The sequence below is a fragment of the Perognathus longimembris genome, chromosome 8, assembly GCF_023159225.1.
Source record: "Perognathus longimembris pacificus isolate PPM17 chromosome 8, ASM2315922v1, whole genome shotgun sequence".
Classification (NCBI taxonomy): domain Eukaryota; kingdom Metazoa; phylum Chordata; class Mammalia; order Rodentia; family Heteromyidae; genus Perognathus; species Perognathus longimembris.
Window position 1 is genome coordinate 76,319,089 of NC_063168.1, and position 6,466 is coordinate 76,325,554.

Below are 6,466 nucleotides of genomic sequence, written 5' to 3' on the forward strand. Positions count from 1 at the left end.
AGGCAGGGACGGGGGGGGGGGGGACGGGGAAGGGGGGCAGGAGGGGACAGGGTGCGAGCCCAGACTGTGAGCGCCAGGGCCCAGGCAGGGGAGGAGGGGAGCAGGCGGGTGGGGAGGGTTGGGCAGGGCAGGATGTGGCAGGGGGCGGGCCAGTTCGAGCCTGGACGGGGAGCCAGGGCCCAGGCAGGGAGGGGTGGGTGGAAAGCCAGGCAGGGGAGGGGCCGGGGAGAGGTGTCCGGCCAGGGAGAGCCACAGCCTAGCCAAGTGAGGCAGGTCAGGAGGAGGCCCGTTCTGTCCGCATGGGAGGTGTGGGAAGGGCCCCCTGGGGCGACCACCCCCCTCCACTGCAGAAGGGGGAGGGGTTGCAGCACCCAGGACCACTGTGACCCCAGCTGGGTCTTTGCTAAAAGCAGCTTGGCCCTCTGAGCTTGTCCCTTCAGCTGATTAGCAGGGAGTACTTCACAACCTTGGCCCTCCCGCTGAAGTGGGCCCCTCCATGGGGCTAGGATCTCTCGCGCCTGACGCCCAGAGGCGTGGTGCTCCGGATGCAGGCCGGTTTGGGGAAGTATGATTGGACGGCTCTGGCAAATCCTCTAGTCTGGATACAGTGAGGAAACCGGTGGATCTAGGCAGACATTTTCCCAATGTCTCAGGCCCAGTTAAACACTCAAAGACCCTAAGCCATGCCATCTGCCAGATGTACACACCCGCAGTGCAGAATACTGAAAAAAGAAAAATCCAGGTGCCAGTGGTTCACGCCTGTGAACTACTCGGGAGGCTGAGAGCTGAAGCTCACGCCTCGAAGCCAACCCAGGCAGGAAAGCCCGTGGCACTCTTTATCTCCAATGAACCACCTGAAAACTGGAAATAGCACTGTGGCTCAAGGTGGTAGAGTGCTAGCTTTGAGCAAAAAAGCTCCACAGCAGTGCCCAGGCCCTGAGTTCAAGCCCCGCGACCGACCAAAACTAAACAAGATGAGTGCGGGAGGTAATTATCATATGCAGCCCCGGCCCAATGGAAGCCACCAAGCCAAAAGCACCGGCGACGTGGAGCACAGACCAGTCTGCGGGAAGGCCACTTTATTCAACGCTTGGAGAGAAGGCTGACTCCGCAGCCGGCCTTGCAGCGTGGCGGGCGGCTAAAGGTTGGCCCGGAAGCCCGCCTTCACCGAGAACCTCATCATGGGCTTCTCCCGGGGCCTCAGCAGGCAGATGGAGCTGGGGAAGCCCTTGAGCCGGAGGCGGCTCACGCCCCCCGTCGGGGAAGATGGTGAGTCTGGCGTGCGTGATGACGTCCTGGAGCTCCAGGGTCAGGCTGTCCAGCAGGTGGCTGTGGTTGGGCGACAGCTAGGAGACGGGGACAAGGTCCTTGCGTGGGGTGCGGCCACGTGGCCCCCCGGGGCTGGCGTCCCAACCCGGCCCAGCCCAGCGTGGACGTGACGGACTTCAAGAGAGTTATGCGGTGATAACAGACTGGCTTCTAGAAAATGTACATCCCAAACAATACCCATGGCCGTGTCCAGGGCCCTGGGGTGTTTGTTGTTTCCCGTAGTGATGAGGACAGGCTGGCAAGGTGAAAGGTCATCTCCTGTGCCCATGGCTACAGTGGGAGCCCCCCACCTCCTCCTGAGTGGGTCCCTTCTCAAAATCACCGCGGGGCGATTAATCTCAGGGCGTCCACCGCTCAGGCGGACGTAAGGCAGAAATAGGTTTCCATTGTGTATTCTTATCTCATAAGCCTTTGTTCCGTGTGTGTGTGTGCGTGTGTGTGTGTGTGTGTGTGTGTGTGTTGTGCTGGTCCTGGGACTTGAACTCAGGGCCTGAACACTGTCCTTTAGCTTTTTCACTCAAGGCCAGCATTCTATCACTTGAGCCAGAGCGCCACATGCAGCTTTTTTGGTGGTTAACTCTCACAGACATTCCTGCCTGGGCTGGCTTTGAACTGCGATCCTCAGATCTCAGCCTCCTGAGTAGCTCGGATGACAGCTGTGAGCCACCGGTGCCCGGCTTCCACTTTCCGTGTTTAACAAGGTGAACGTGAGACTGCGGGACTGAGGCGAACAGCGCTTCTCTTCTTGCTGTGCAGCTAGGGCCCTTCCAAGCTCTACACCCGAGCAGAGCTGTAAAGCGGTGGGGGACCAGCCCCTGACCTGCACCCCACAAACCTTGGTCGTGGGGAGCAGCACCTTCCACTTGTGGGTCTGCAGAGCCCACTTGTTCTTCACCATGTCCTCCTCCTCCTGCGTCGTCAGGATGCACCCGTCCACCTTGCAGCTGTCCGGAGCATTGCCTGGCGGGGGGAGAGACACTGGGCACTGCCCATCCCCTGCTCCAGCTCCGCTGACGGGACACCGGGCTTTGTAACCAGACCAAAAGCCACGCCAGGCGGCTGAGACCTGGGCAGCCCAGGCAGGAAAGTCCTTGAGATTCCGTGTCTACTTAGACAGCTAAAAGCTGAGCCGGAGGCATGGCCCAGGTGGCAGAGCACCAGCTGTGAGCCAGAACGCTGAGCAAGCATAAGGCCCTGAGCTCAAGCCAGGGCACCAGTCACAACAACGTTCTTCCTAAGCTAACAGTCTGGTGTAGGGGAAGAGGATGCTGGAGATTGCCCCACAACGCAGAAGTGCGTGTGCTCTGCAGAAGAGGAGAAATGGCCTGCTGAGTGTTAGAGGCTGGCGCCTGCGGGTTTTCAGTGAACGGCATTCTTACCCCAAGGGCTTGATTTGCTACACCTTGAACATTACAAAATGAACGGCTCGCACACTGAAGTGGTGCCTCACAATTCCTGAGACTCCGAGTATTTCCCTTATGATGTCCTATTTTGCCGGTCCTGGAGCTTGAACTCCGGGCCTGGGTGCTGTCCTCGAGCCTCCCTGTGCACAGGCAACTGCTCTACCGTGATGTCATATCACGTTAATCAGCCATCAGAAGAACCCCTGAACCAGGCCGCAGGCGGGGAGCGCCGGACCCATACTCCAGGGCTCCAGGTGTCTCCACAGGAGGCGGCCCGGCCCTGCGTTTTGTCTTCTGGGAATTTCACAGGTGGTGTCCTCGTGCCGATCCAAGGACCCTGAAGAAGGCCCACGCCACGCAAGGGGAACATGCGGGGTGTTCTGCAAGACTGAGATCCGCAGCAGGACAGCCACCGCCGCCCACCTGTCCTGGGCGAGGACCGTGTCCTTTCTGATGTGAACGCTGTGTGCACACTGTGCACACCCAAGGACACGGAGGAGGACCTGAGCTGCTTGTGTGTGTGCGCGCATGCGTGCGAGTGTCTGTGGGCGTTCACATGCTTGGTATGCATGAATGGAATGTACCAGAGCATTAATGGCAGGTGCTGGCATGGTCCCTCACTGGGTGACTCTGGCGACATTGCTCCAGAGGCTGCGTGAGGGCCAGCCACGCGTTACATGTGCCAGTCTGGGGCGCCAGGCTCCATGACTCCTTATCAAAACAAACAAGTGACCTAAAACCACTCCCGTAGAGAACTGCATATTAAAAATGCTACTCAAAATGTGCCAGGTGCCGGCGGCTCACCCCTGCGATCCTAGCTACTCAGGAGGCTGGGGGCTGAGAGCTGCAGTTGGAAGCAGCCCAGCAGGACAGTCTAGAAGACTCTCATCTCCAATTCAGCACAAAAAACCCAGAAGGGGAGCTGTGGCTCACGTAACACAGTGCTAACCTTGAGCACAAAAGCTCAGGGACAGCACACAGATCCTAAGGCCAAGCCTCAAGACACACACACACGTTAAAAAAAAAAAACTCAAAATGTTAGCACTCACAAACAGGAACACAGCAGCACCAGCATGCCACCTACCTTCTGGATGAGCTCCCTGCCAGCCACATTGAAAACGTGAAAACAGAGAAGTGGGATCTGAGGCACAATCTTCCAAAAGCAAGCCAAAGCCACCTTGACTTTCTAATTCACGCCCTCTGCTACTAATGGCAAGCCTGGCCTTTTCTGCATATTATGCCTTAATAGAACGGTTAATAAGCGTGGATAAGGTCACAAGGACGAGGAGAGATTTAAAATTCAGTGCCTCTAGCCAGGTGCTGGTGGTCACACCTGTCATCCTGGCTGCTCAGGAGGCTGAGATCTGAGCATCAGGGCTCAAAGCCAGCCTGCGCAGGAAAGTCCGTGAGACTCGCATCTCTAATTAACCACCAGAAAACCAGAAGTGGTGCCGTGACTCAAGTGGTAGAGCTCTAGCTTTGAGCTGAAGAGCTCAGGGACAGCGTCCAGACCCAGGCAGGGTTCAAGCCCCACGACCAACCAAATAATAATTCAGTGTTCCCTTTAGCGAAGAGAACAGGGATGGGGGGAGGGTTAGGGGAAGGTGAAGGGATTAAGATGATCCAAGTACGAATTATGTATTATGGGAATGTTACAATAAAGCTCACTATTTTATAAAACAAATTATGCAATTAGCATAAATATGTGTATAAATGAACAGCCACCGTGCAATAGAGGAAGTGCTCACAAGTACCCAACCCAAGACTCAGGAAAGAAAATGGCAACAGACTCCTGCCCTGCTCTTCTCCTGGGCCCTGTCCCCCCTGAGTCAAAGAGCACAGCATGCTGGGATCTGGGAGGACCTACGGGGCTGTTGGTTTGTAAAGCACTGAACTGGGGGGCGGGGACGGGGGTCAGGGTAACTGAGCCCAAGGGCCCAGCCCTGAGTGGAAGGCCCCCCCCTCCCCAGGCAGCGGCGCTCGCTGCGCTGGACACCTACCTCTGAAGTACTTCGTGTCGATTTCTATCTGAGTTATTACTCCGGGATGTGCCAGGCGGAAAACTGCCCATTCGCAGCCCGGAACCAGGAGGAGGCCTTTCTCATCGTTCTGGAATGCAAAGCATTTGGGAAGGTGAGCATACCTGCACGTGGCCAGCTGTCCTGCAGCCCAGCTGGTGACCAGGGCGCTGGGGCTCTTGCGTGTGCGAGTTGTGTCACTGCTGGCACTCCCGAGAGGCTGTGTGCCTTGTGAGCTCACTCCGAGTTCTCAACAGGTTTGGTTTGGTGGGGTGCTGGTCTCGTAGACTCTCCTGCCTACACTGGCTTCAAACCTCAATCCTCGGATCTCAGCCTCCTGAGTGGCGAGGATGACAGGTGTGAGCCTCCAGCCCCAATAGGTCTTATAAACTTTTCTGACATCACTTTCTATGTCAATGAGGGGTCTAGAAAGAGAGGAATCATTACAGGACCAGCCCTCAGGTCCTCTGGTCTTCTGACCTTTCACAGTGGCACTTTTCAGGTCACCCTCCCATCTGATACACAATCTGCCTCCAGACCTCTGTTCCAGGAAGGAGAAGGCCTTTGTTTGCCTCTAAACGCACAAGGCACAGCTCACCCCACAGGTAAACAGCATTTGTAAGTTTCCCTGCCATTTGCAAACTGAAAGCTGTTTTGCTTTGCTTTCATTGCTTCTTTCAGTTAGTCACTAGCCAAGTTAGGCTGCTGGGTGGTGACCTTCTGGTCACAGTGCACCCAGGCTGTGTCTCACACAGAGAATGATAATGAATGAGCGGTGGCCCACGCCCGTCACCCCGGCCCCGAGCGGGGTCAGGCCGGTCCGGGCTACTCAGAGAGTTGACATCCACATTGGAAGACAGGGATTTTGTGGAATTGTATCAAGTTTCTGGCATCCAGTCAGAAAACTGATTTATGCCATGATGCCTGGTTTCACACGGGGCCACCGTGCCAGACAGGACAATGAGAACGCCACGGGAAACTTGGCAACGGTGGAGAGCAGAAGAGGAACGCGGAAGGAGGAGGGAGAGGCTTCTTTGGCGTAACATGAGACCAAGGCTGGAAACCACAGCGTCCACTCCTTACTTCTAACACCGGGGGCCTGTCGGGCCTTCTCGCGGTTTCCCAGCCGTCTGCCATGGACCTGGGCCTGCCAACACCTGGGGGAGAGGACAGGTGGGTGAAGCAGCCCGCGAGCTCCGTATGAGAGGATGTGTGCCCGGTGTCATTAAATAACAGCTCCGCATACCTGCACACACAAACCCTCCACCACACGTCGTGGTTCAACACATGAACGGACAACCACAGACTGGCCAGGGTTCGCTTTTCCTTTTATACCAACTACAGGCCAACCCTGGAGAGGACCAGGGCAACACAGAGAGCCAGTCCCCACGGCCCGGGCTCCAGGAAGTCCCTCCCCTCTCCCTCGCCAGCTGTGCGATGCCAGGGCCTAGGCTGAGCCAGAGGGGGCAGGGCCCACACCTCCATACCTGAGTGCTCTCTTACCTATCATATTGTTGGGGTGCCCAAAGTGTGCATTACTGTATCCTACACAGACGCCCCCAAAGGCGACGGCCACCAGGTCCACGGGGTCGGTGGGGTCTGTCGCAATCCAGTCCCTCTGTCCAGTACCATATACCCTAAAGCGGGCGACGCCGCCGTCTGTGAAGGAAAGGGGCCGTCACTGAGGTGGCCGTGATCTACCTCGAGCTGTAGCTG